Source organism: Crocodylus siamensis, chromosome 1 (assembly GCF_052110815.1).
Source record: "Crocodylus siamensis isolate JL-2025a chromosome 1, ASM5211081v1, whole genome shotgun sequence".
NCBI classification, from domain to species: domain Eukaryota; kingdom Metazoa; phylum Chordata; order Crocodylia; family Crocodylidae; genus Crocodylus; species Crocodylus siamensis.
In genome coordinates, this window is record NC_143395.1 from 293,852,800 (window position 1) to 293,879,852 (window position 27,053).

The window sequence follows — 27,053 nt, forward strand, 5'->3', positions numbered from 1 at the left end:
ACATATCCACATTCCCAAGGTGCACACATACATAACCATATACCTGCTATGTCAGTGTGTAGCCTACAATTTATACTCTCGTTCAGAGGAAACAGTCACAACTTATGCTGTAAGTTCCAAAAACACCAGTTACAGAGCTACAAAACTGACATGCAGGTACACAAAAGCAAATAAATTTCCATTCTTAATTGTCCTAGAGCTCATATCTAGACTGCATTCTTGTATCTGTTAGACTGACTGTCTCAGTGTGCAAGGGTCTGTCACTCAGAATATTAACACTATGATCTTACTAGTCTGAACTTTCTTGTACATCAGACAAACTGAAATATTACAGACAACTGTCTCTGTCAATGTGAGAAGTACACTCACACTAGGGATTTCAGGCCTTTATATCTTTGTCTTTGATCAGAAAAGTTTACACACCATTCATAAAATAGTGCCAACATCCCTTTTGGCCTGATGTATCTTTCATAAGGAGCATGAAGGCTTTTTTCCTTTAAAAGCCAAGAAGGATTGCCCTAATCTGAAGACTGATTATTAATCAGTGTCAGTGATTAATCAATTTCTTACCTATATATTGTATAATTAAGACAATGAGTATACTGAAAGATAACATCGACAATCTTTTTTTCAGGCAGATGTAAGCTGACCAAAAAGATCCTAAATGTAGAAGCTGACTGCAGTTACAAGAGCAAGAAGCTGTGGTCAGAAGGTACAGACTTTTGGAACTTCCACCACTTGGTAGTCTGTAGCGAGCAGTAACATTTTGGATTCATGTTTCTTACCCACATTTAGCTCTGGAACTTCTGAGACTGATAACATGATTCTTGGGGAACAAAAACAACAATAGTAATAGTTGTCATTGCTGTTATTGTTATTATTATTGTTATTATTGTCATTACATGTGCATCCCAGGCTCCATTATGCAGCCCACCATTCCTATTTGTAATGAAGAGAATAAAGAATACAAAGCTAAAATATGTGTTTTCTATTGCAACATAAACTCTGGTCATCATGCTTAAGGAGGTCAGTGGGCTCTCTACATGCTCACATATTAGCCAGATAAATTCATATACTTTTTTCTGCCATTTTTGTTACTAATGTATAAAAACATCTAATATTTCCCTCAATTTTTTATACCTTTCCCAAATCCAGTGTCATAACAGTTTTGTATCCTTAATATTGGCTTTCAAAATGCTATGCATTCTTCACTCTAGGAGAGGTATTCTATCCATTCTTTAAGGACTCGTGTACTACACATTTTCTTTAATGGGCTCAAAGACAAGCTAACCAGAGTTGTGCCATTTCATCAAGATTCCTGTTGTTTTGTTTTAACAACCATTGGTTTACTTCAGCTTTCAGCAACTGTATTGTATATGCATAAGGGCCAGCCCAAATCTGGCACTGAGCTGCATACTCTAATGGCTTCATACATCAGCAGTTGTTCACTGTTGCTTTATATTATAATATAATGAAGTTCACAATAAGCTTGTGTAAGTGAAGTTTGCTATGTGCCTTTCCTATAAATGACTCATTCTGGTAGATCCATTTTAATAATGATTTAAATCAGGACACAGGATATTTTGATTTAAATAATTGATTTTCATCTTGTTTGCATTTTTCTGGAAGTTATTTTGGTTAGTAGCCACTGAAACATGTTGATCTGCAATTACACACAGACTTTAAATTTTCTAACTCAGATGGCATACTATATTTATACACATTTGATTTAAATAAATAAGGTTTTGATCTGGATTTCGCCTCAGATGCCACCAACTTAGACATCAAAATTGCTAAAAATGAAATGACTAACTTTTTGACTGTTATTTAATGAAACAGATTTAGGCTCTTAAGCCACACCCAGAAGTGCAGAAGCATGCAGCAGCGCACACCCCTAAATATGCACTTTGTTCTGGGACACATTGTCCTGCTTTGGGCAAACTGCCCATGTCCAGCTCCTCCCGGCTACCAGCCTGCTGGAGCAGCAGGAGCACTAATAGAGCAGTAGACATGCTCTGGCTGGCAACCAGAGAATCTCACTGGAGAATCAAGCCTCCATTTGTTCTGGCGCGTGCTATTTTTGCATGCTCTTTACTGTTTTTCCCAGTAGCAAATTTTGCCTCTGTGCTCCAAGTTTGCAATATAGGGTATGTTTTAACATTCATGCATGTGGTTTGTGGCACTCACAAAGGGGCTTGTGACACCACAAACTGCATGTGCCTGCACATTTGGACACAGCCTTAGCGTTCCAATATAGTCAATAGGGAGAGTTAAGTGCTTCCAAAAGTTGATTCAGAGAGCCTAGTCACGGCAGGTGTGTGTAGATGAAATAGGGGCCCTTAATTGAAGCAGTGTGTTTTGAAAAACACCTTTTCAATTTAGGACTAATTAACTCCCGTGTTGTGCACATACCCTTTTGACTTGCCTGCCTCTCCAGCGGGGAGGGGAGGGTGAGCTGCCAGTGGGTGGAGCGGTCCCTGGGCTGTGGGGGAAAGAGCTGGTGCTTCCCTCCATGCCAGCAGCAGCTCTGCCAGGCAGCACCCACCCACAGGCACCCAGGTCGGCCAGTCCCAGAAGGCACTGCAGCCACAGAGGAAGGCACCAGGCCCCCATGCAGCTCAGGCAGGCAGGCAGGAGAAGATCAGGCTTGCTGCTTTTTTTGGGTGGTGCTGCTTTCCCAGGCTGCTGCCAAGCTGTCTGCAGAGCCCCTGAGCTGCACAGAGCCCAGTGCTTCACTCCGCAGCTGTAGGGGCAGGAAGCTAAAACTCCTCGGGGGAGTTTTAATTTGCTGTGCCCCAACTAATTTAAGGCGCATTACACTGCCAAATTTCCTACAGCAGCTAGAATTAATGCACGATACACTGCTGAGGCGCATGAACACTGACACCATTAAAGTGGTACAAAAGCATTTAGCCTGCTTTATAGTGTCATGCCACATGCCCCTCGTTTCATCTACACATGACCTGTGTCAAGAAATAAAGCTAGCCAAAAGAAAACACTAAGCACAGAGGAGTGTCTGAACTTCTGCCCCTTACTAGAACTGCGGCACCTAAATCAAGACTGCATATTTGGCACCCATTCAAGAGCAAGAGAACAGGCTATGGGTGACTATCTGAGCAGGGTGTGTTGCAGAATAATCTACCGATCAGAGCAATCCTCCAAGCAGTCGAATGCCTAGGTTCTAGGTCCTCTTCAGCCTGAAGGGACTCAAACCCACATTTCTCTCCACTCAGGAATGTGCCCTAACTACCAGGTTGTAGAATAGTCTTGGGGAGAGTGGGCAGGATTGGCCACTGTGCAAGCAGTAATGCAAGACTCATAGGCTTATAGGGAGATCAGGCAAGAAAAAAACGCCCAACTCTGTAATCTAATGCTGAGGACACTCTTTTTGAGATGTAGAGTGCTCAGCTGCTATCCCTGTGGCTGAGATTATTTCTGCTTTTTAAAAGTCATAAATGGCCCAAGCAGCCGGGAAGACTGGCCATGTTTTTGAATGCACTTAGACTGAACCTCTGCAGTGCCTTAGGCAGGATGCTGCTCCATCTCCATTCTAGATCTCAGTGCAGCTTTGTGGGGAGTAAGGCACCTGACTCGGAGGTGCTTCAGTGCATATAGAAATGCCTAAATGAAGAAATGCCGTAACAGTCTAAAAGCCATCTTATTAGACAAATCAACTTAGACACATAGGCCGCATCCAGATGAGCACTGACATATGTTTCCCTGGGGACAAGCAGCAGCAACACAAGGTGTGCCTCTGCTGCCTGTCCCCAGGGAACACACATGCCATGCATGCTCTGGCACATGGCAGGTTATCCTGTGTGGGGTAGGGAGGTTGGGACCAGCAACTGTGCTGGCCCCAGAAGCCTTACCTGGGGTCCTGGGGCCTTGAGGAGCAGCAGCCATGGCAGGAAGCCTGGGCAGCAGCCATAGTGTGGCTCTGGCTGGCTAGTCTCTGGGATTGGGAAGTGCGTGCTGCCACTACCTATGCTGCCGCACTTTTTCCAGCATGGGTTTTTTTGACCCCAGGATCTCCTGGAGTCAAACTCCCCACCCCCATGAGGCAATGTAGCAGCACAGGAAGCGCCTGCATGTGCAGTGTGTGGTGCCACAGGCAAGTCTGCAGCACCACATGCTGCATGCCCATGCTCGTCTGGATGCACCCATAGCAGGTTTTGTGGCATAAATAGGGATGCTTCTGGATCACTCTTTCGAGAACTAGTAGATTTCACCATTTCATAGCTTGGTTGCTAGTCATTATATTAGAAGAGGGAAATAAGCTTACCCGCTGTTTAATTTTTATTATTATTTTAAAATTTGAGTGAAAAAGTCAGGGAACTGAAGAAATAAATAAAAATAAAAAAGAATGTTTCCTATGCCCCTACAGACAAGAGCATACCTGTCAAAATCTGGTTTAGCATTTTAACTAACTCTGGGATCAGGTACTCAGGTAGTGACTTCCATAAGTTCAGTGGTTTCACTTACTTTAAAACTCTATCACTTGTTGCTTATATATTGCTTTAAATTATTTACTTAGCTTACTGAATGTTTAAGGATGTTAATTGCAAATGTAATTAAATAACACATCCAAAAGCAATTTTAATAAGAATTTTAAGTAAAAAATCTATCTGAAAATCAATGTCCAACCTATATCCACCATGGTGTAGTACCACCCTGCAATGTAATATATTAATAAAATGTTTCAGTGACTACTAACCAAGGAGAATCACGCTTGCCTTTAGAAAAATAACCCAAGTCCAAATGCAAACAAGATGAAAATCAATTATTTAAATCAAAATCTCCTGCTTTTTGATTTAAATCATTATTAATATTGATCTACCAGAATGAGTCATTTGTAGGAAAGGCACATAGTAAACTTCACTTACACAATCTTATTGTGAACTTCATTATATTATATTATAAAGCAATGGTGAACACTTGCTGATGTATAAAGCCATTAGAGTATGCAGCTCACAGCCAGATTTTGGCTGGCCCTTATGCATGGTGTAGGGAGATGGCATAAGGAAGAATCCTAGCTTCCTCAGTTCCAGGCCTAGCAAATAAAGAGGTCAGGTAGAACTGGAGTCTGTACACTCAGAAAGTATATAAGAACTGCTCAGAGTTCATTCCTATGGAAGCTGGGTCTTGGATCAAACACTGCATATGCAATGCAGTCACTGAAAGCTGAAATAAATCAATGGTTGTTAACACAGGACTATAGGACTCCTGATGAAATGGCACAATTGTGCTTAGCTTGTCCCCCTATGCAGTTGTATCAAAATATCCAGTTATTATTAAAGGAATAGAATGCAGCCCAGACTACACTGAAACATCTATGCACAACTGTAAAGAATTAAGACTGAATGTTATTTCTTTCCTGAGAACTTGTAACTTTCTCTTATTATACTTTTAGGATGGGATTAATAGGATTTTATTTAATGTAAGAGGTAGAAGAAAAAATGAAAGACTGATTATTTTATTATTCGGAAGTTATGATGTCAAAAACGTGTAAATGCTATCACTTGTAAATAGTTGGATAGATACTATCAAAAGCCCAGGTCTCACATCTCCAAAATGTATAGAAGGAAGTTCAGGGCTGGATTAACCCCTTAGTGGGCCCTAAGCAAACAAACTCATGGGCCCTTACTTAAAACAGTCTATTTATATTACTTTTTTCACTAATAATTATAACATGTAAAATAAGCACAATTGAGCCCCTTCTTCACTTAGGGCCCTAGGCATGTGCCTAGTCTGTCTATGTGTTAATCCAGCCCTAAGGAAGTTTCCATATTCAAATGAAGAAATTTGCAGGCAACCACCTACATTAGAGGTATCATCCCTATGCATTTCTTCAGGGCAGGGGCAATACTTTAACCACCCTATTTCTACAGGCCACTTCAATTCTGAATGTGGTTCCATCCAAGTCATCCAGGTCTGATACAGAAGTTTGATATACTACTCTAACCTAAACTGATTAAGTCTAATACTACATCCAACCAAGTCAATCTTAAACCAGGTTCTGCCATTTTAAACAGGTCTATGTGTGCTGAACTTCTGTTACAGGTTTAGATTGGTTTTGGATCACTTATACCAGTTTATATGTAATGTCTGTACCTAGCCTGAAAAGAGTTCAAACCTTTATAGAACAGAAGAGCCCCCAGTCCAAAGTCTAGAACAAGACAAATCTAAAGAATATTCAACCACACTGTGCTCACTTCTTTGACCCTTTTCTTTCAGGAAAGCCAGTAGTAGAGCAACTGGCAATGACCCCTACTTGGTAACAAATCAGCTTTTCAGACACACCTTCCATAAGCAGGACCTAGCACACCATAGTCATCAGCTATCCCCCAGATTCAGCTAGGCTTGTCATACATTATGGCCAATATCCTCTTTTCCAGTAAGCCTCAGGTGAACATGCTCCCTTGTTTTTAACTTCTCTTTTCAGCCCTGGTACTTGGCAGAGGGATAGTCAAGCAAGTCTGACTGGTCATGGCAACTTCTTAACCTCATCCTGATCAGTGTGGGATTCATATAACTCATCACCGGCCTTCTCCAAAGAACATTCAGAATAACACTAGTAGAGAAACTGCTTTTTACTTCAAAATGTTATGCCTTTTTAAACACACAAAATACATGTTACCTATGTGTGGTAATTTTGTTTTCTTTCGCAAGCAGTGTCTCTGTTCTTTTTCATCTGCAAAGTCCATTTTCCTGATAGTTTCCTTGGAAAAAATCAATATATGTAGATACCACTAATAACAAATGTTACTAGTTACATCTGCATCCTCTCAGAACTGAGTTGCAGGAATTTATTTGGCAGTATAATATATTAGTAGATTGGCAAGAAGAACTTAGGATGCCTAATTCAGCAAGCTATGTAAGGCAAGTGTGGTAATATGTTAAAGTTTTATACAATAACATAGACAGCTATCTCTAATGGCACCATGTCTAACTTGATGATTTAAACAATGCTTTTCTAATGTGTATGTGTCCTCCCCCATGTCAATTCTAAGCGTGCATTTTTGTATAGTTGATAGGGATTTTTTTCTAACTTGGGATTTTTTGTTTGTAAGAACTACATTCAAACATGTCTTGTTATGCTATAAAAGAATAAGTTACCTTGAGTTGTACACAGTTCTGCATCAGATGCAATTTTTATTTTTCTGTGTCTTCCACCATAAGAAAATACATATGCATTTTCTTAATATTTGCACTGTTCATTATAAAGATACAAAAGTTCAAGGAAACAACCTTCTCACAGCCAGCTGCTTCCCTTCAACATAGATACAATCAGGCACAAGCAAGCAAATATTCCCAGAAGGTAGTGATATTAAGGCTCAAGTGTTGGCTTTGGATTTTAGTCTCAATTCTGTTATGCCTTATGAATGATCCTTATTACAGCTGGTCCTATTACACTGAAATACCCTGCTACAAAATCCTAGTTACAAGATTATATTTGGAAATATGATCTCAGTGGGTTACAGTATAAACACATGAACCATTATTCTTTCAGCAATCTCTTTATTTTGGAAATTGTATATACATGGTATGTCTACACATGAATTTAAGCAGGCTTAAATTTAATGTGCATTAGCTTAATGTGCATTAAGCAGTTTTTGGTAGGTGTCTACACATTAGCAGGTGCATGCGGGTGCATGTGCACCCCCTGAGATTGGCCATGCACCCCCTGAAAGCACCAGCCATGAAACCAGAAGTTCACGTCTATTGTCACCATTTTTGTCACTGGTGGTTTCAGGCTTGGTGATTGGCTGCTAGGGACCCCCCCACTCCCACCCCACAGTTGGTGATCTGGTGCCCCTCCACACCGACTCAGGAGGCACCAGTCGCCTATGTGTCTAAACATGGTGGGACTTGGAATTAACTTTAGTCCCAAGTCATTCCAGCCCTGCCATGTGCACCTGTGGCCACTGGGGTAGCTCTAGTTTCTGGCTACATGGCTGCCAGCAGCTGGCAGTCATGTTGAAGCCAGAGGAAGCTCTGATCCCTAGCCAGCCCCTTCCCTGTCAAGGGGCTACATGCCCAGTGCAAGGGCAGCATGTATCAGATCCCTCCTTCCTCACCCGGCATCCCTATGCCAGGGCTTCCCCTGCCAGCAGTGCCCAGAGTCCCGCTGCTCCAGCTCAGCCCTTGCCAGTGACAGTCAGTGCCTTGCACTTCTGCTGGCCCTGGTGCTGGCCCCAGCAGCAACCTTCCCACCAACCTCGCTCAGGCCCCAGGACAGCCGTACACCTGCCAGTGAGTGCCAGAGCAACAGCTCCATGAGGTCCTGCCTGACCCCCTTCTCTTGCATTCCCTACTCCAGCCTACTGCCCCACCGCCCACAAATTCCTTACCCCCTGTGCACCCCCAGGACCACTCTTAGAACACACACAGAGTAAAAACAAAACAACTTTATTGCACTTGCAACCCACACCTTCATCCCTCCCCAACACACAGTGCCTCTCCAAAACCCTCCCCACTCGCCACCAATAAAAAACCCTCTCCCCAGTGCCAAACTATTTGCAAGAGTCCCAGTTTCTGTCTGTCAGGCCTAGAGTGAGGAGCACCTAGGGGACATCTAGGGGCAGATACCCAGACCCTGGGCTTGGACACTTTCCCCATGTGTCCAGGGACCACAGCAACCATGGCAGGTGGTGGGCTCATCCCCAGGCAATGCAGGAAGGTACTCCTCTGTTGTAGGGGATGCTCCCATGGCTGCCTCAATGCAGGGTCAACATGTCCTTGCACTGCCATGCCTGGCATATCCTGGTAATGTGCATGGCCTCAGGGTAAGCAGCAGTGGAACCGGTGTGAGATTTGGGTCAGAGGCTGCAGCAGTGGAAAGACACTGGAAGGCCTCCTCCAAGGGCTGGGCAGTGACCCACTGCAGGGCTGCAGGTTGGGGACAGGCTATGGTAGACTTAGATGCTGCCACCAGGGCCAGGAGAGCCTGGATGACCCAGTGCTCACTCTGTGCCTGGTCCTGTGTCTCCACCTGGGTGATGTCCTCTGCCCTCCAGGTCTGCTCCCATGCCACTGAAACTTCTTCCTGACCCTTCTCCCATGCCTTCTGCTCCTCTGCCACCACCACCTGCCACTGGAGCAGGACCATCCAGTCTTTTGTGCACTGCTGGTGCAGGCAGCACATCTGGACAGCTCCAGCAGTGGGTGGCAGTGACCCCAAGGAGGAATCCCCAGTGGGGCTGCACATCCAGGTGTTGGCCCTGCAGAGGCAAGAGAAAGAAGGTTTTTGTGAGAGTTTGCAGTATTTCTGAGATAAGATGCTTTGCACCAGGGGCTGTGCACTGCTCAGCCTTAGATCAGAGTTTGGCCATGCACAGGTGCCCAGGGACCATGGTAAGCTAGCCAGGCAGGCCTGGACCCAGGAACCTGCTTCCCACACCCCCCATCCCCTCACACTCCCCTGCTGCTTCTGATTCTCCTGGTCCCCCAGGCATGCCTGTGCTCCTAGTTTGCTACCCTGAGGTACAACAGTGCAGGGGGCAGGCCTGGGCTGCCCCACAACTTCCTACACCATCTGGAGGGTTACCTGTGGGAGCACTACAAGTCCCTGCTGCCATGGAGGACATCACCATCAGCATCATCTTCCTTGGTATGTGAGAGACCTGTGCCCACCCAGGTTTGGGGGTGGGGACCAGGAGCAAGGACAGGGGCAAGGCAGGGACTGTCAGGGCCCTCCCTGCAGTGTGGGACTTACCTTATGCCTGGTGCTGATGAGGCTAGTGGCTCTGTGTGGGACTCCCCTTCGGAGACAGTGATGAGCTGCGCCTGGTGTCCATAGCCTGAGGTCTGCAGTGGGCTGGTGTCTGGCCAGGACCCACCTAGGGAAGGGCTGGTACTGGCAGAGGCTGATGGTGTCCTGGCTGGCCACTCCTCATGGTGGGGGCTGGGGTGTGGAGCAGATGAGGCAGCCCGTGGCCAAGTCTCCCTGATCTGGCAGTGGGTGCAGCAGCCATGTAGGTGGGTGGGGTGGGGCAGGGTGCTGAACACCAGAGAGCCCCTTCTCTGGTGAGGTGTCAACACCAGAGGGCTGAGGGGTGGAGGCTAGGCTCCCTCTGCTGTAGTATACTGTAAGGTTGCAGACTGGGTCCCAGGGTGCTGGAATCTGACTCAGTTCCCACATGAAGGACATGGTCCCCCACTGTGCCCACAAGGCCTTGATCTTCATGTGGTACTGCTGTGCTGTCCAGGACTGCCCTCTCTCACTCATCCCACCCAATAGGGCCTCATAAATGTAGATGGTTGAGCATCAATCCCATGTGAACTGCCTCTGCACTTCTGCATCACTCGAGAGTGCCACGAGGTTGCATACCTCCTCCTGGCTCCAGTTGGAACCCTTGGTCAGGTACTCAGGCCCAGTCCTTGATGGGGAGGACAGGGAGGACATTGTGCTGTCCCTATGTGGCTAGCCCTAGAGAGCTGGTAGCAGTGTCCAGCACAGTGGCATGGCCAGGGACTGTGAGTTGTGTGGCAGAGGCAAATGTGCCACAGCACCTTGGAACACAAAAGACATTTCTGGGGGGCGAGCAGCAGCAGGGAGCAGGTGCTGAACCTGACCCTGCTGCCAGAGAAAGCCAGGCAGCAGCCCTAGGGACATGTCTGGCCTGGACAGGGGTAGCAGCAGGCTGTAACCCTTTGCAACACTCACCTGTGGCCAAGCAGGATCTCCAGCTATTGGACAGGACTAGCAGCAGCAGCCTGGGTCCTATTCAGGAGGCACACAGGAACTTTAGTCCTGAAGGTCCTGTGAAGTGTGCCCCAGGGCACAAAATGCCTGCAGGCTTTTATAGCCCACAGCTTAAGGTAGTGGCTACCACAGAGAAAGCACAGCCATGGGGGAGGGGAGGTGGTCAGCCAGAAGACATAAGCATGGTCTCTGGCTGGCCCCCTGGTGGCTGGGCAGACCCAGCACTACAGTCCCTACGTTAATGCACATTAATGCATCTACACAAGCTTTAATGCGCTTTAACTAATTGTGCCTAAATTTGGTACTTGTTTTATGAAGGTCTCAAATTTAGGCAGGATTAGCCTAAAATCACCATTTGTAAGGTGCACTAAGGGTGCACATGTGTAGATGTGTACCCTTAATGCGCCTTAAATTGGGCTAATTAACTTTAAATGCCCACATGTAGACACATCCACTATCTTTTTTATTATTATTAACACAGGATATATAAATGCAACCATCTTCTGCCATTAAGAAAATCATTATATTAGTGTCTAAACATCATTATATTTACTAAAATATCACATTGCCCTTTTAAAGATTTTCCCTTATTGACACTTAGACCATGCTGTATAATTAACTTTCCTTTTAGATGCCCAGGGCAGATTTTCAGCTCTGCTGAGTGTAAAAAACCTTCTGCTTGCTTCCCAATCCTCATATGTAGTGTGGATAAAATGACATAGAATTAACTATAACTACTTTCCTCCACAAAAACTGCTCTGCTCAGTTCTATAGCATTGCTTCTAAAGGACCTGATACAATGCTTACTGAAGTCATTGGAATTTTCCATTCAGTAGTCTTTGGACTGGGTCATATATTCCCTTCTTCTGTATTACCCAGAAGCATCTTTTCCTTTTCCTTCATGGTAGCACTTGCGAAAAATATATGTAGCACACAATACACATGTTGATAACTGTTTATGTCTAGTCCATCATTATCTGGAAACCGTTTACCTATTAATAACTGTCATATGAAAGCATATAGATATGAAACACTTGAAATGGACTGTGCAAGCTAAATGTAATGCACTGTAATGTAGATGTCTAGCAGCAGGGAAAGCAGTCCTGCTAAATGAATGTAAACTGCCAAACTGTTCTAACTGCATGTAACTACAAGTCTCAGGGATCCTGGGAAACAAAAGACAGATGAAGTTAGAAGCAGAAGCAGAACGTGGGAAGTGACAGTGGAGCACAGACACAGAGGCAGAGGGAAAACAAATGGCCAGAGACTCTGGAGGAGTGACGGAGCCTGGACTGTTGGGCCAAAGCAGCAGGGCATTGACACACAGACAGCAAACGAGTACTCTCAGGATTAAAGGCTCATTTGGGATACCTCTGGAACTGTGGGAGGGTACCAATTCTTTGAGGCTTTGTACCTGGGCACTACTGTTGTTATCAGCAGGGATCCTGGTTTTCTCTGACAAAAAAAAAAAATCCCCGATTTTCAGGTTAAAAAAAGTAACCCCCAAACCACATTTTTCCATGATCAAAATGAAACACTGCTATACATATGTGTGTGTATGTATATTAGTGATGTTTTATTCTGATCATGGAAAAATGTGGTTTATCCCTGGTTATTAGTTACCTGTATTGGAGCGAATACACGACAATGTTACTGCTGTTCTGTGTTATTCAGTTCCTAAGTGTACGTACTTTAATGTTAATATTTTACTTACTTGTATTTGTTTATTTCTCCCTAGCCTGTTGGCTTGTGACCCTAATCCCAAGTATTTTCTGTATAAAATTGGAAACCTTCCTTTTGGCTTCCTGTGCCAGTTCCTAGGGTTGTGGGGTTTATTACATACTACTGAAACTAAAAAGGTCTGCATCTCCTCAGAGCTAGGTTGCAGGGATTTATTTGGTAGTGTGACATTAGTAGCAAGAGGAATTTAGGAGTTTTAATTCACCAAATGGTGTAGGACAAAGTCTAGCAATACCACAGTGATTCATGACAGGGCTCTGCAGGAGAAGAAGAGCTGTTGTGAATACATTGAAAGCGGCATGGCTGGATGGACCAAAGGAGAAGAACAGTTTGCAGCAGTGACCGGCAGATTTGGAGCACACACACACACATATACACACCAACACAGCAGTTGGTGCAGCTGCGGGAGACTCAAAAGGGAACAAAGAGAGAGTGGATTCTATTTTAAAACAGCTCTTATTTCTCACTCTATTTTCTATTATTCACCTACTCATTGAACTCAGAAAGCACAACTAGAGTCTGGCAGTCAATGGCAATATGATTTCTGTCTCAGTGCAGTCAAGCATAAAGTCAAAACTGAGCCCTTGTCTTTGTAGCTTGTTTTCTGCATTTATTGATGAAACATCTACAATGTATTAATATTCTTTCCTGTACAGTGTACACAATCTATTACATTTCTGAGAAAAGTATCATAGTCTCTTTTCAGCAAGCAAGACTGTAATGAATGCTGTGGTGGCATCTGGTGACATTCCTTTAGCAAAATATCCACAACAGAGCTGAGAGAATAATGTTGTTTTTTTTTCAGTTTTGTTCCCAAAATGACAAAAAAAATTAAATCAGGTACAACTAAGGCACTGAATGAAACAATAAACAAATGAACAACAAAAAGTTCTCATAATTCTGTTTTGGAAAAATATCAGTCATTCCAAAATAAAAATTTTAAAAAATGGTGGAGGTATTCAATACCCTAAAAAATAATACCTTTTCATTCTTTTTTCTTTATTTAGTTCAATTTTTAAATGAAAAGTGTCATTTTGAACAAGAAGAAGTTTTACTTAGGAAATGTTAGAAGAAAATAGGCATTTCTGAACAGAATCATTTCACTTAATGTCAAAACATTTTGTTTTGGAAATGTTTTAAACTTCCCTACATTTTTTCTCTGAGCCGACCCATTTGCCTAATGCAGCCAAAAGTCATAAATGGTTTTGGTAGAATTTTTTCTGGCAGACTTCCTGTTTGAAAAATCGTCACACTATAAGAGAATGTGTATTGAGCAGGTTTGGAGCTCAGCTGGTAAAAAAATCATATGTAGGGACCTACCTAAATCGTAATTAGACAAAAGGATTTTCCAGGACACTTGTGACATCTGATTTCACCAACTTTTTGTGTTAAGCTGCCTTCACCATTGACTGGCTGAGGCAACAATAGCGTAATAATTAAGTAGCAAAGTCTGCTGAAATATCAAATAAATTACCTCATTATTATAAACCCAAATATTACATTTAAATCTAAATTGAAGTATATTATAAATATAAATGTATAAAGAATATTAAGTTTAATTAGTATAATCATAATTTATTATTAGCATTCTACAAAAAAATGTAGTAATAACAAATAATGCTAACCTTGATAGAAATAATTCATGTTAGTTGTTAAATGCTAGCATGCATCATCTGCAGGCAGTTGCAGCTGACATCCTCTGTCTCAGTGGTATGAACACTTGTCCATACATTGAGATCACACATTCCACATCCACTGAATTGGTTGGAATGGCAAGGCAGCATTTGCCAAGTTGTAGAAATGTGGAAACCAATCAGAAGCAGACTCCCAAAATACATTCACAGTCTAAGGCATCTGGCACTCTTTGACAAAGTTTATGTAAGCAGCATATTCCTTGTTATGCTCTTTTTGCCATCCAGGGATTGATTCCAATAGCTGTGGGTCAAAACTCAGATAAGGCACCTGACTGGGGTAAAAAATGCAAACAGCACTAAGGTAAGGAGCCAAATGGTTGTTTTTACTGTAGTGCCAGTGACTGATTGTGCTTGTAATAAAGATTCGATTTGGAAGCTATTGTCTGGAACAATTTTTGTCTCCGCTGGTTTTCACATTGACAGCTTGAAAGTTGTTGTGATGCTGTGTCTTTGACCCAGCTTATCAAATCCTTCAACTTTGTTGTGTGCTTGGTGGAGCAAAGCCTGCCAACTTTCAAACCATGTTAGAAGTTCCATGAACCGGATCGGATTTTCAGCCACAAACTTAACTTGATCTTTAATGTCACCCTGTCTTAGGAGATCTCACAATTTAAGAATGCAGTGTGTGCTGGATTTCAAGGTCCTCGCACACAAATTTCTGGTAGTACTTCACATTCTTTGCATGGCAACAAACTGAGTTAAACCATGAATTCCACCTTCCACTGGCTCTGGTGGAAGTAATACAGTTGCATGTAGATCCCTGCTTTGATTGGAGATGGACTCCCTGTATGGAAGCTTATGGCCTGGACAATGTTTGAGTGCTTTTTCAAAAGAGGCTATCCACATCAGGAAAATGTGACAGCCAGATGTCACCTACTTAAAAAAAGGATATGTGCATTGAAGGTGACATGAATTGCACTGGGCATCATTCCATGGAGCACATTAGAGAAAGTGTTGCACATATACATTGCATTATCAGACAGAAATGCTGAGATCTTGTTAAATTTTAAACCGTGGTCTACAACAGCCTTCACTATAGCTTGTGTCATGGTAGAAAAATTGGCAGATATGAGGTGAACCGGCTCTGTTTGAAAAGCAAGCAGGTCACAGTCTGTCCAGCTCTGTGGTACAAGTAAAATGTGCAAAATACTGTTACCTTGGGCATCTGGTGCTGACCCCAGGCTCTAGCTCCCCCTGGCTGCAGTTAACTGGAGGAGCCAGGCAAGGTTATTTTGCCCCCAGTGACACAACTTGCAGCACACCAAAGTGCTTGTCGAGGCACATGGGCTGAGGCAAAAATCTCCTGCTCAAATTTGTGCCACTCCTATTTGAGTTGCTGCAAGTGCACGTGCCTACATATATGGACATGCCCCATGAGTGCAAATGTAGCCTCTCTTCTTGCCAAACTATGTTCCGTGGTTCTTTTAAAGACTGAGGACAGTCACTGACCTTCATCCTCTGAAGCAACCTTTTGCTTTATATTCAATTCGGACTCTAAATTGTGATCATGCTGTTTTTCCTTGAGGCATCCAGAGTCATGTTGCATGATAAACAAAAAACCATTACCTCCATCTGCAGGCAAGGCTCCTACAGAGAATTGCCTTACATGATCCTGAGCTGAAATGTATTTAACTTTTTTGGATTTCTTTTCAACCTTCATCCAGTATTGCAACTGGCTTCTTAAAAATAGCTCCAAAACCGTTTTGCTTTCCTTATGGCTGCCTTCACTGAATCTATGTCACTAGCTCAGCCTCTCAGTAGCTCTCTCTCAAACCATGTGCTCTATAGATGCATGGATGGCTACACTTTCTTTGTATTCTGATAAATTTTATTCTTTTTGGGGGGAGGAGTGCAATTCAATGCAAAAACTGCAAGAAATTCCACTTTTTGTGGTGATCACAGAAACTGCCATTTTTTTGCGGTTTCTGTGAAAATTGGTGAAACTGTCATTTAAGTAGGTCCCTTCTGATATGGCTTCACTAAGATCAAGGAAGCAATACTGATTTATACAAACTGCAGACCTTTTCAGAAATATCTAAACGTATTTGCTTATCATCACAACACTGAATAGCTAATTTACTTTTTAAAATCTCAGTAAATTAAAAAGCATGCTAACATGAGTACTATGTCCAGTAATTTCTGCTAATGATGTTGACCTTTAACTTTTAAAAAAAATTTCGTGTATGGTTATTAATAGATTAATGTACAAACTGCAGATATTCTCTGTAATTGTTATGGTCATAGTATTTTCTGCTTTAGAAAATGATGTTTGACCCATTGCTTTTAGACTATGTTTCAGCTTGTTGATTAATTCACTGATGTTAGAGCTCCTAGACCTAGCATCAATGTTTTTGTTTATTACAAATTTAATTATGCTCATTCGCTTTGGATTAAAATTACAGTCAAAGCTTAACTAAACAGGAAATGAAATTCTCCATATGCTTTATGACATTTTTTTACAATTCCAAGTAGAAATGCTATCAGAAAGTTTGAAAGATGAAAATAAGTCTATGGAATATAAATATCTTTGCGCTACAAAGCATACACTTTCTGCATCTTTATCACCTCAGACTCAGTGGGCTCATCTATACAAGATGCTTAATGGTGAATTAGCATAGTTTACTGTGAAGTCAGCACATGGGTCTACACATGCACATATTTACTTCACAGTAAATCTCCCTAATCCCAAGTAAATTTGCTACCCGCAAATGCAAGTAGCAAATTTGCTTGGCATTAGTAATGGCACCATAAGCCTCATGTAGACCCCTGGCCAGGAGCTAAATCTGCTCCCAGTCAGCCATCCACAAGGAGATGGGAGATAGGTCCTTGCCCCCGGGAGCTGCCTGCTGCTAGGGCAGGCTCCACGACAAGAGTCTGGGCAAGCACTATGTCCACCTGCTCCAGCAGCAGGGAGCTCCAAACCCCCTGCTCCCAAAACGCAATCACAGAATGGGGACTGGGAAATCATTTTACCATGGGGCTGCTGCTGGGAGATGCTTATCTCCCAGCCAAGCTCTGTAACCACAGGGCTCAGGCTGGGAGATAAGGAAGGATTCTGCTTTTCTCTGATTTAAAAATATCCCCAATTTTTGAATTAAAAAATGTAACCCAAAATCCACATTTTTTCATGATTAAAATGAAATACCACCAATATACAGACATATATATAGAGAGAGTGGTATTTTATTTTAATCATGGGAAAATGTAGATTTTGAGTTACTTTTTTAAATCTGAAAATTGGGGATTTATTTTTATTTCAGGCAGTCCCAAGCTGGCTCTGGACTGAACATGCAGACTTCCCCATGCAGCCTGGGGCTGGCTGGGAACTGTCATGGTCAGGGGCAGGTCCCAACCCCATGCCTCAATTGGGTGACTGGGCACAGGCTTAGAAAGAGCTTCAGTAGTGAGACAGGTCTTAGCACCCTGCCCCAATCTGCTGGTGGAGAGCTAGCTGCCAGCTGGCGCACTAGTAGATTGGGGCATGGAGCTGGGACCTGCCCCTCCCCTGCTGGTCTTTTCAAGCCCTGTACTCCTGATTGGGGAGCCAGGGCCAGAAGTCAGCACATGGGTCAGCCCTTGTTTGTGCTTGCCCCCTTACTACCTCTGCCCCTCCTGCTGCCTTGGGCCTCCCCTTCCTCTGCTTCCTCTTCTCTCTCTCCTATCCCCCCCTGCAGCTTCTGCTTTCCTGTCCCCACCCCCGCGTCTCTGCTTTCCTTTCCCCTCCTCCCTTGTAAATGATTAATTGGCTGTAGATTCCCATGTGGAAGGAAGTGTAGAGGATGTTTCTTTTCTTACTAAACTTTGCTTGGTTTATGATTTCCTCATCATCATCCCATCTATTCCATCTGGCCTGCTTCAATAAAATCTTTCATCCCGCCTTTTATATAAATCAATTTTTTGTCCATGTGGGTCAAATGAGTGGCACAAGGCTGGTCCGAGGGCTGGATCAAGACCCATGCAGCTGTGGCTTGTCCCTGCATTCCCAAATCAGGATCTTTGCTAGCCCTGTGCACCAGGATCAGACCATACACTCCAGGATTTTAGGTGGGCAGAACGGGAAATCCAAGTGATGGTGGGGTCATCTCCCCCCTCCTTCCTGGCCTATATCGGGGCTAGAGAGCTGGTGAGCAGGGCAGGCATAGAGTAGATTAGCAGGCCTTATTTGATAGCCTTCTAGTGGCAGGTCTAAGCAGTGCATATTAGAGAGTGTATTAACACTTAGTGTGAGGTGTGATCACTAGTACTTTTTAATCTTACACACACTAACATTACTTACAGTTAGTACCTGTAAGGAGCTCTAATAAGTAATTTCATCCTTAGAGTATGGGGATTGGCTGAGTTCAACAGTTATACCTTCAGACTTATAGTTGCTTGTTTAACCATGTTGATATCAGTGTTGATTTTTGCCAGACAGTTATTCAAAACAGAGTTATAGTTTATCCTTCTGCAACAGGAACTGAAATTATTTGTTTTAATAGCCTTTTTCCTAATTGTCATGTGAAGCTTAATGTTGACAAACCTATTGATTTTTATTGATAGGTAGACTGCTATAAATATGATGACCAAACGTGCATGTTATGCATTCTTGGTATAAAGCAGTCCTCAGAATCCTTAATGTATTTCTTATCAATCTATATAGTCTGATATCTATGAAAGACATTGAAATGTAGCTTATGTAAAACATACTTAGATATTATTAGATACTTAGACATTATAAGAAATTCAAAAAGATACTTAGAGATTATTAAACATTCCTATCAATTTCCTTTTATTGAAATAAACCAGAAATAAGCAGAAATATGGAACATACATTTCCATATCATAAGAAAGTGACATGTTTGCTCATTTCTTTTACAAATATATTTATTCCAAATCAGTACCAACTAGATTTCCATCAGAAGCCTTTGGGCTACTTAAATGAAGTTGTACATGATCATATCATTACAGGAAGCAATTTTAAAGCAAGTACAGTTATCTTCCCTCTCTTCTAATCCATTAAAATGAAAGAAGGACTAGACTGAAATGAAATTAGAAAGCTGAACTGTGGTACACATGGTATTATCTAGATTAATGATAGCTCACAAAAGGTAAACATGTTTAAGAGCAATCAAAATCATTTAACTGAATATACTACCTTTAAGTCCTTGCAATATGACAGAATAATGAACAGATTTTTAACTATAATTTTAATATTACTCCATGGACATGTCTACGAGTGCATTTAAGTGAAACAAAATGTAATATGCATTAAGCAATTTTTGGCAGGTGTTTACACATGCAGAGACTTGGGAATAAAGTTAGTCCCAAGTCCCTGGACTTGGCATTAAAGTTATCTCCAAGTCTCTGCAGCCCTGCCATGTACCCCTGTACCCACCCTGTCTCCCTGCACCTGGGTTGCTCCAGCCCCTGCCCCTGCCCTTGCCAGTGATGCCCAGTCCCTGCAAGCAGTGATTAGCACCCCACATTCCTGTTGGCCATTGTACTGGCCCTGCTGGACCCAGTAGTACTCCTCCCCCCAAGGCCCCAGGACAGCTGTGAAGCCACCAGAAGGAGCCAGGGCACTGCTTTGGGAGTCCTTACCTGACCCCATCCTCTTGCACTTCCCACTCCAGCCCACCTGCCCTGTCACCCCCACACCCCCTACCTCCTGCCCACCCCCAGCACCACTCTCAGGACACACACACTTAGGTGAAAAAAAAAGTTTATTATTTTCACAACACTCACCTCCATCATTCCCCCCTCCCCCACAACCAACAGAGTCCCTCCACCACCCTCCCTACCCCCCCAACAATAAAAAATCCACTTACACATGGGAAACTATATACAAAGGGAGAACTATTTACAATATTCTGGGTCTCCAAGCCCAGAGTGGGGGCCATGTTGGGGGGGAGGTAGGAAGCAAAGCCCCAGAGCAGGTGCCCAGCACCCCAAGCCCTGGATGTTCCCTGGGGATGGTCTTAGGCTGGTCCCCTAGTAGCAGGGCAGACCCAGCACTAAAGTTAATGCTGTGTCATGTTTACATGTGGCTTAATGTACATTACATAATTGCACCTAATTTGATACCTGCATTGGCAGGTATCAAATATAGGCATGATTAACCTAAGTTAACGTGCATTAAGGGTGCAAACATGTAGATGTGCTTCTGTAATGTGCATTAACTTAGGCTAATGCACATTCACGCATCTTGTGTAGACACATTCCATACAGGCTAATGAAATTATTTTTTAAGCTTGCTTTAAATAATAATATATGAATATGTGCCTGTCTCAATTGTATTTCATAACTGAATTATAATTATATTTGAGATCATCTCCTGTATTTGCTAATTCCCAATAAATTTTACATAAATCAAATTGACTAGAACAATTGACTTCTAGAAACTTTTATACAGCTCCAAGTTACATAAATTATTTACTGTAGATTCCATATTGTTAGTTGATTCTTAGTTGTTTGATATCCTGCAGAGAGACTCACAGTTCTTTATTAACACTTTATAATGTTTTTTCAGAAGTTGGCATAGATCTCATTGTAAAAATATATTTAAAAATCCTGGGAAATTTCTATTTTAATTGTCTATACCAGTGGTAGCCAGCCTTTCTGACTGGTGTGCTGCAAGTTCATTAGTTAAGCCCTGACCCTCTCTAACCCTCCCTGACTGCTGCTTTTGATCCCTGTTTTTAGCTTCCTTTTTCTCATTACTTTTTATATTTCCTTGATCCTGCAAGACTCTTAAATGTACATGAATAAAATATATCCTTAATATTCCAATGGCAACATCAGCATCCATGCTTCTTAGTGGATGCAGCAATAACATTTTCCATGCCCCCAAAATGAAACGGTTTTGTAATTAACTCAGAACTTTACAATATGAAAATAACTGGCTTATTTTCTTCTGTGAATTATGTTCTAAAGAATGCATAATCATTTAAACATGAAAATGCAAGAAGATAATTTTGAACTTGGGTCTTGAAAAGAAGCTTCATTACTAGGAGATCAAGACCTATCAAAAGGAAGGAGGGCCATTAACCCCTGGGCTAGGGACAGACATTCAAAAAGCCTGAGCCTGAATTGATTCAATTTTTTCTGGTTAGTCCAACCTGGCTAGGCTGACCCAGTTGGAAGCTGGACAGACATTGTCTCTGGACTGAGGAAATTCAGGCGCATGCCTGCAGTAGCTCAGATTAGAAGCCGGGGGTGCTAGAGCAGCCCTCCCTTCCCTTCTGCAGGGAGTTGAGCTGAGGGGGATGTGGGGTCCTCCCCAAATTCTTTATAGTATTCTTTGTCAGAGAGTTGTTGGTTGGCCTCGATGATATAGTCTTGACAGTCATAGAATCATAAAAAATTAGGGTTGGAAGGGACCTCAGGAGGTCATCTAGTCCAACCTGCTGCTCAGCGTAGGAGTACCCTGCTTTGGATATTAGAAAGCTTTTTCCTATATCCAACTTAAACCTCCCTTGCTGCAACTTGAGATCATTTCTCCTTGTTCTGTCATCTGCCACCACTGAGAAGAGTCTAGCTCCATCTTCTTTCAAAAACTCCCTTTAGGAAGTTAAAGGCTGCTATCAAATCCCCTCTCAGTCTTCTCTTCTGCAGACTAAATAAACCCAGTTCCTTCAGCCTCTCCTCAGAAGTCATGTGCTCCCAGCCCCCTAACCATTTCCATTGTTCTCTGCCAAACTCCCACTAAGTTGCTCGCTTCCTTTCCTTTCTGTAGTGGGGGGCCCAAAACTGGACACAGTACTTCAGATGTGGCCTCACCAGTGCAGCACTCCTACTAATACAGCTCAGTATGCTGTTAGCCTTCTTGGCAACAAGGACACATTGCTGACTTATATCCATCTTATTGTCCACTGTAACCCCCAGGTCCTTTTCTGCACAGCTGCTCCTTAGCCAGTCAGTCCCCAGACTGCAGCATTGTATGAGATTGTTCTGTCCTAAGTGTGGGACTTTGCACTTGTCCTTGTTGATCCTCATGAGATTTCTTTTGGTTGAGGATGACTATAGTACCACCTTTGTCTGTGGTTTGATTACTATTTCATTCTTGAGTGTTAGGGACTATATTGCTTCTCTCTCTGAGACTGAGGATGCAGTACAAAACAAAAATGGATACACTGTATTTTATAATCATTCTTGAGCCTTTCTTAAATAAAAGTAAATTAAAAAGGTTTACATAAAAAGAACATTGCTGCTTTATCTCTGTTGAACATTTTTGTAATATAATTACATGGTCAGAATAATCCTACCTGGAAGGATTCATTTTAAGGGTTTGTTGGAATATTCTATTTGCAGGTTACTTTCTTCATGTGGATATTAAAGTGAGCATTTTTATTAATTAATTTTAATATACAATGTCCAGCCTCACCACTTCTTGTCTAGACATGTTATTCATAGATTCACAGAAATTTAGGGCTAGAAGGGACCTCACAAGATCATTGGGTCTAACACCCTTGCTCTGGGCAGGAAAGACTGCTTGGGACAAATAACTCCAGCAAAGTGTGCATCCAGTCTGCTTTTGAAGATTTCCAGGGTCAGTGCCTGCACCACCCTAACTGGGAGTCTATTCTAGAGACTGATCACACAAACCACGAAGAAGTTTTTCCTTATATCTAGTCTGAAACCTTCTTCTAGGAGTTTATGACCATTGCTCCTGGTTTCCCCCTGGGGCACTTCGGTGAATATTTGTTCATCTAGTCCCTGATGCTCACCCGTGATATAGTTGTAAGCTGCCACCCCCCCCCACCCCAAAGTCTTCTCTTTTCTAGGCTGAACAGTCCCATATCTGTCAGCCTTTCCTTGTATGGCTTACTCTTCAGGCCTCTAATCATATGAGCGGCTCTTCTTTGGACTCTCTCAAGCTTCTCCACATCCTTACTGGAGTGTGGCACCCAGAACTGGACACAGTACTCCAGCTACAGCCTCACCAATGCTGAGTAGAGTGGGAGAGGAGAATAACTTCCTTATTTTTGCTTGAGATGTATTGGTTGATGTATACCAGTGTATCGTTTGCTCTGCGGACTGTGGTAGCACACTGGTGGCTCAAATTCCTTTTATGGTCAGTTATGACCCCCAGGTCCCTTTCAGACATGTAGCTAGCTAGCAAAGCACCACTAAGCCTGTCAGTTTGTTGTGGATTTTTTTCTCCCTAGATGGAGCACTTTATTTACACTTCTCAGTGTTGAATAGCATCTGGTTCTGGTCTGCCCATCTAACTAATCTGTCTAGGTCTGCTTAGTCATCAGCCTACCCTGATGTGTGGCCACACTTCCTCACAAGTTAGTGTCATCGGCAAACTTTGCCAGTGTGCTTTTCACCCCCACATCTAGGTCATTGATGGAGATGTTGAAAAGCACTGGTCTAAGTACCAAACCCCGGGAGATCCCACTGGCTGCCTTCCATCAGGTCAACACAGATTCTTCTATTATTACTCTCTTGGTCCAACCCCCAGAGTCAGTTTCTCACCCTTTTGACCACTGAATTGTTGAGCCCATAGTCTCCTAGTTTTACCTTGAGAGCCTCATGGGACACCAAGTAAAGGACTTCCTTCAATTGCCTTGACTGAGTTACAATGTTCCTTTACTGATCTTGCCCATCTTCCTCTCAACCAGGCCCTGCTGTCTACTTACTCCTCCTTTGCAACGTCTGGAATTTGTAAGCTCTTTGGAGGAGAAGCTTTACCTCCTTATTGATCCTGCATATGTATCATACTCTTGAGTAATTTAAAATGTACCCACTTGTAGACAATAGTTCTAATAAGGCATATTCTAGGCTGTTTTAACTTTATGCACAAATAGTGACAGCTTGAAAGAGTTTTAGACCTGGAGCATAGGAAGGAATTCCTTGGCCAAATCGCCTTGCCTTAGGATTACTGTTTGTACCAGGAACTGCATAATGTCACTTTGCCCTACTCCTTGTTCATGAGTGGAACTCAAGTGTTCTGACCTGTGAATTTCATGGCTACTGTGACCTACTAAAGCATTTAAAAGCAGCTGTAGATGGCCTAGGACTATGTCCCAGAAGGTTATGTAGCAGGAAAGAGAGCCTTGTAGTGAATGAGTGTTCTATACTTTTGAGTACAAAACATGTGTTTTATTCAAGTTTTATACTAGCATAACACCACTGAAAGGCACTTTGCTTTTGTGCCAAAATAGAATACCTAGTGCACTTTCTCTTTAAACAAAGGCAGCAATTGTGATGGTGATGGAAAATGAGATACAGCATCATCCATTAGATCTCACTCCTTGATAGAAAGTGATTGTCACATGCATTTCCAAAACCTGGTGGATGCATTTCCTTTTCTCTTACACCAGATACAAATATATAGAACCAAATGATATCACACAGACAGCATCATTTGGGATAGGCTTGGGATAGGCTGAGCATTGTCCAGTTTCATCTTAGTAAATGAGAACTGACAGATCTCAGCATCTTCCACGAGGCATTGAACCATAAATTTTGTGACCCTTAAAGCTGTGCATTTAAGCATACAAGTAGTCGTACTGGAATGATTAGAATTTCTTGTGTAAATAAGTGCTGGCCGGCAGGAATCAAACACTGAATAATCTAGACAAGCCTTTCAGGATCAGAATTTGTGTCAGCTTTTAGTGGCATAACAGGGATATTCTTTCTAAAATTACTTTTCTGTTTCACAACGTAACAATTGCCATTTTTAGGCATTTATATTGATGAGGATTCTGAGACAGAAGCATTTCCTTATGATTTACAGAATGTATTGTAATTGAAATTGTAATACTGTAGCTAAATGTCTGTCAGTGTTTATTATAAAAACTATCTTTTAAAGATGTACAGTATTTCAGCAAGAAAAATATTCTCTGGCTAAAATATGACAGGCAAGTTTGTCTGCTAAAAAGTAATCTTTTCCCTCCATTTGATTGATATTTTCTTTTGAAGATTTAAATAAGCATTGTATTACTTTATACTTTCTCCCTCTAGGCAAAGGAGCTTTAATTTTAAAAATTAAAAATTCTGCATGAAGGCTGCTGGTCAGACAATTAGTTGATATTGTTATATGGAAAACAACATCATAGGATTAAGTGTTGAAAAGGAGCCCTGCAAGTTTGCAACAAATATTGCTCAGAACATTTAACATATCAAGAGTAAACTTCCACTATAGAGGATGGACACAGAAGAATTCTATTTATGCAATAGCCTGAAAGAAACCCCAAATATAACATAATGAAATATGTTATTCTCAATGGAAGAATTTTAGTATACCCAAAACTTCTGATATACTACCGTTAATATATTTTTTTAAAAAAACAAATGTAATGGAGTGCTTCACACACTTCCATTATTATCTGGAATAAGGCTGCTGAAATAGATTGTTAAATCGTTTGATCTGACATCCAAACAATCAGGGAAATTCACAGTTCATGTTTTCCCATCTATACTGAACTAGTAACAAAATGTCAAGAGCCCAAAGTAACATCAGTCTTTTTTTCAAATATACCAAACATGCATGGCTATCCGGAAAACATATGAGTCTCTATATTTATATTTTGAACCATCCATCCTTTGGTATATGCTTGGCTCTCTCCCCCAACAGCCTTCCATCGATTAACTCCATGCCTACGTGAATACCAAAAGTACTTTACATACAATAGCTACTTTATAATAGCTATTGGTCCCCACAGCGTAAGTGTTGTACACACTTCCTGCTGCAAGTGAAGTTCAGGCTCTACTGAAGACAAGAGGAATCTTTCTGTTGATAATGGTGAGACTGGACATGCTTTACTGGAGACCCTCAACGGAAAAATCTGATTTCTTGATTTCTACCAGTCACCATTTTTCTAAAATATGTGAATAAGTTTATTTTAGAAAAAGATGAAAAAACAAACAAACCTCAAACTATTTAGGACCAAATTTATATATTTGCATAATGCCAGGCAAAATATGACTCCAAGATTCAAAGAAATAACTACAGTGACAACTCTCTCTGAAAGGTTACATCAAGATCAGTGCAGCTCTGCAATACCCCAGAACACTTTAATTCCTGAGTGACTGTAATATAGCAATCCACTACACTTTACTTTCAATTTTAGCTTTATTGAGCACTGAAAACACACATTTGTATATATTTGTTTGCATTTCTAATGGGTATGAAGAAACATATGAGAGGGGAGTTTACAAAATGACCAGTAACTAGTGGGCTTGCTATCTCAAGTATCTTTAATAAATTCAGTAACATCAAGAATAGGAAAGGATCTTAGATTCTAACTATGCAGGCATGAAACTACATTTAGCCATGTGGGGGAGAGAACAGGATCTTACTGCTTTTAAAGAAGATGGGACAATAGAGCAGCAGGGGACCAATATTCTCCAAACAGAAAGGAGTTTAGTTTGGTCTGACATTGGAAAAGATACTCAGTAAATAATATTTAATGTGTACACTGCCTTATCTAAGTTTTTCAATTAATGCGATACAATACATATGTGAGCTAGTGATGTGGTGCGAGGCAAAGGATAATATTGCTTCTGCTTAGGCCTCCCAGAAAGAAAGGATGAGCAAATATGGTGCAGTTAATTGGGGGGGGGGGGGGGGGGGGAATACAGGAAACAGACATTAACTCTGTTTTTGCTTCGCAGCCCTTGATGAGAAAAGACTAGGGAATGGACAGAAGTTTTGTTAAGGTTGAAAGTTTCTTATAAGAATTAACTTGACTGTCTGAATATTTTATAAATTTTTCTGCCTCTATCAACATGGGCTTTATTCTTCAGAGCATGGACTGCATTTGTACAGTGCTTGGCTCCTCAGAGGAGATACTAGGAAGTACTCTAAGATAAATAAAAAATAATATCAAATATTCTGGTCTGCAGAGATGACTTATATTACCATCTTCACTGACTGTGAATTTCTTTCAAGCCTTCTATGTTATGTGTGTGTCCTGTGAACAGAA

The 27,053-nt window shown here is 42.1% G+C and overlaps 1 protein-coding gene and 1 pseudogene across 2 annotated transcripts in view; both read right to left on the reverse strand.

The window, feature by feature from the left end:
• Nucleotides 1–27,053, reverse strand: part of GABRG3 (gamma-aminobutyric acid type A receptor subunit gamma3) — a 600,858-nt gene that overhangs the window by 213,598 nt on the left and 360,207 nt on the right. The gene's annotated exons all lie outside the window — the stretch shown is intronic.
• LOC149874629 (uncharacterized) lies at nucleotides 14,091–20,926 on the reverse strand (annotated as a pseudogene).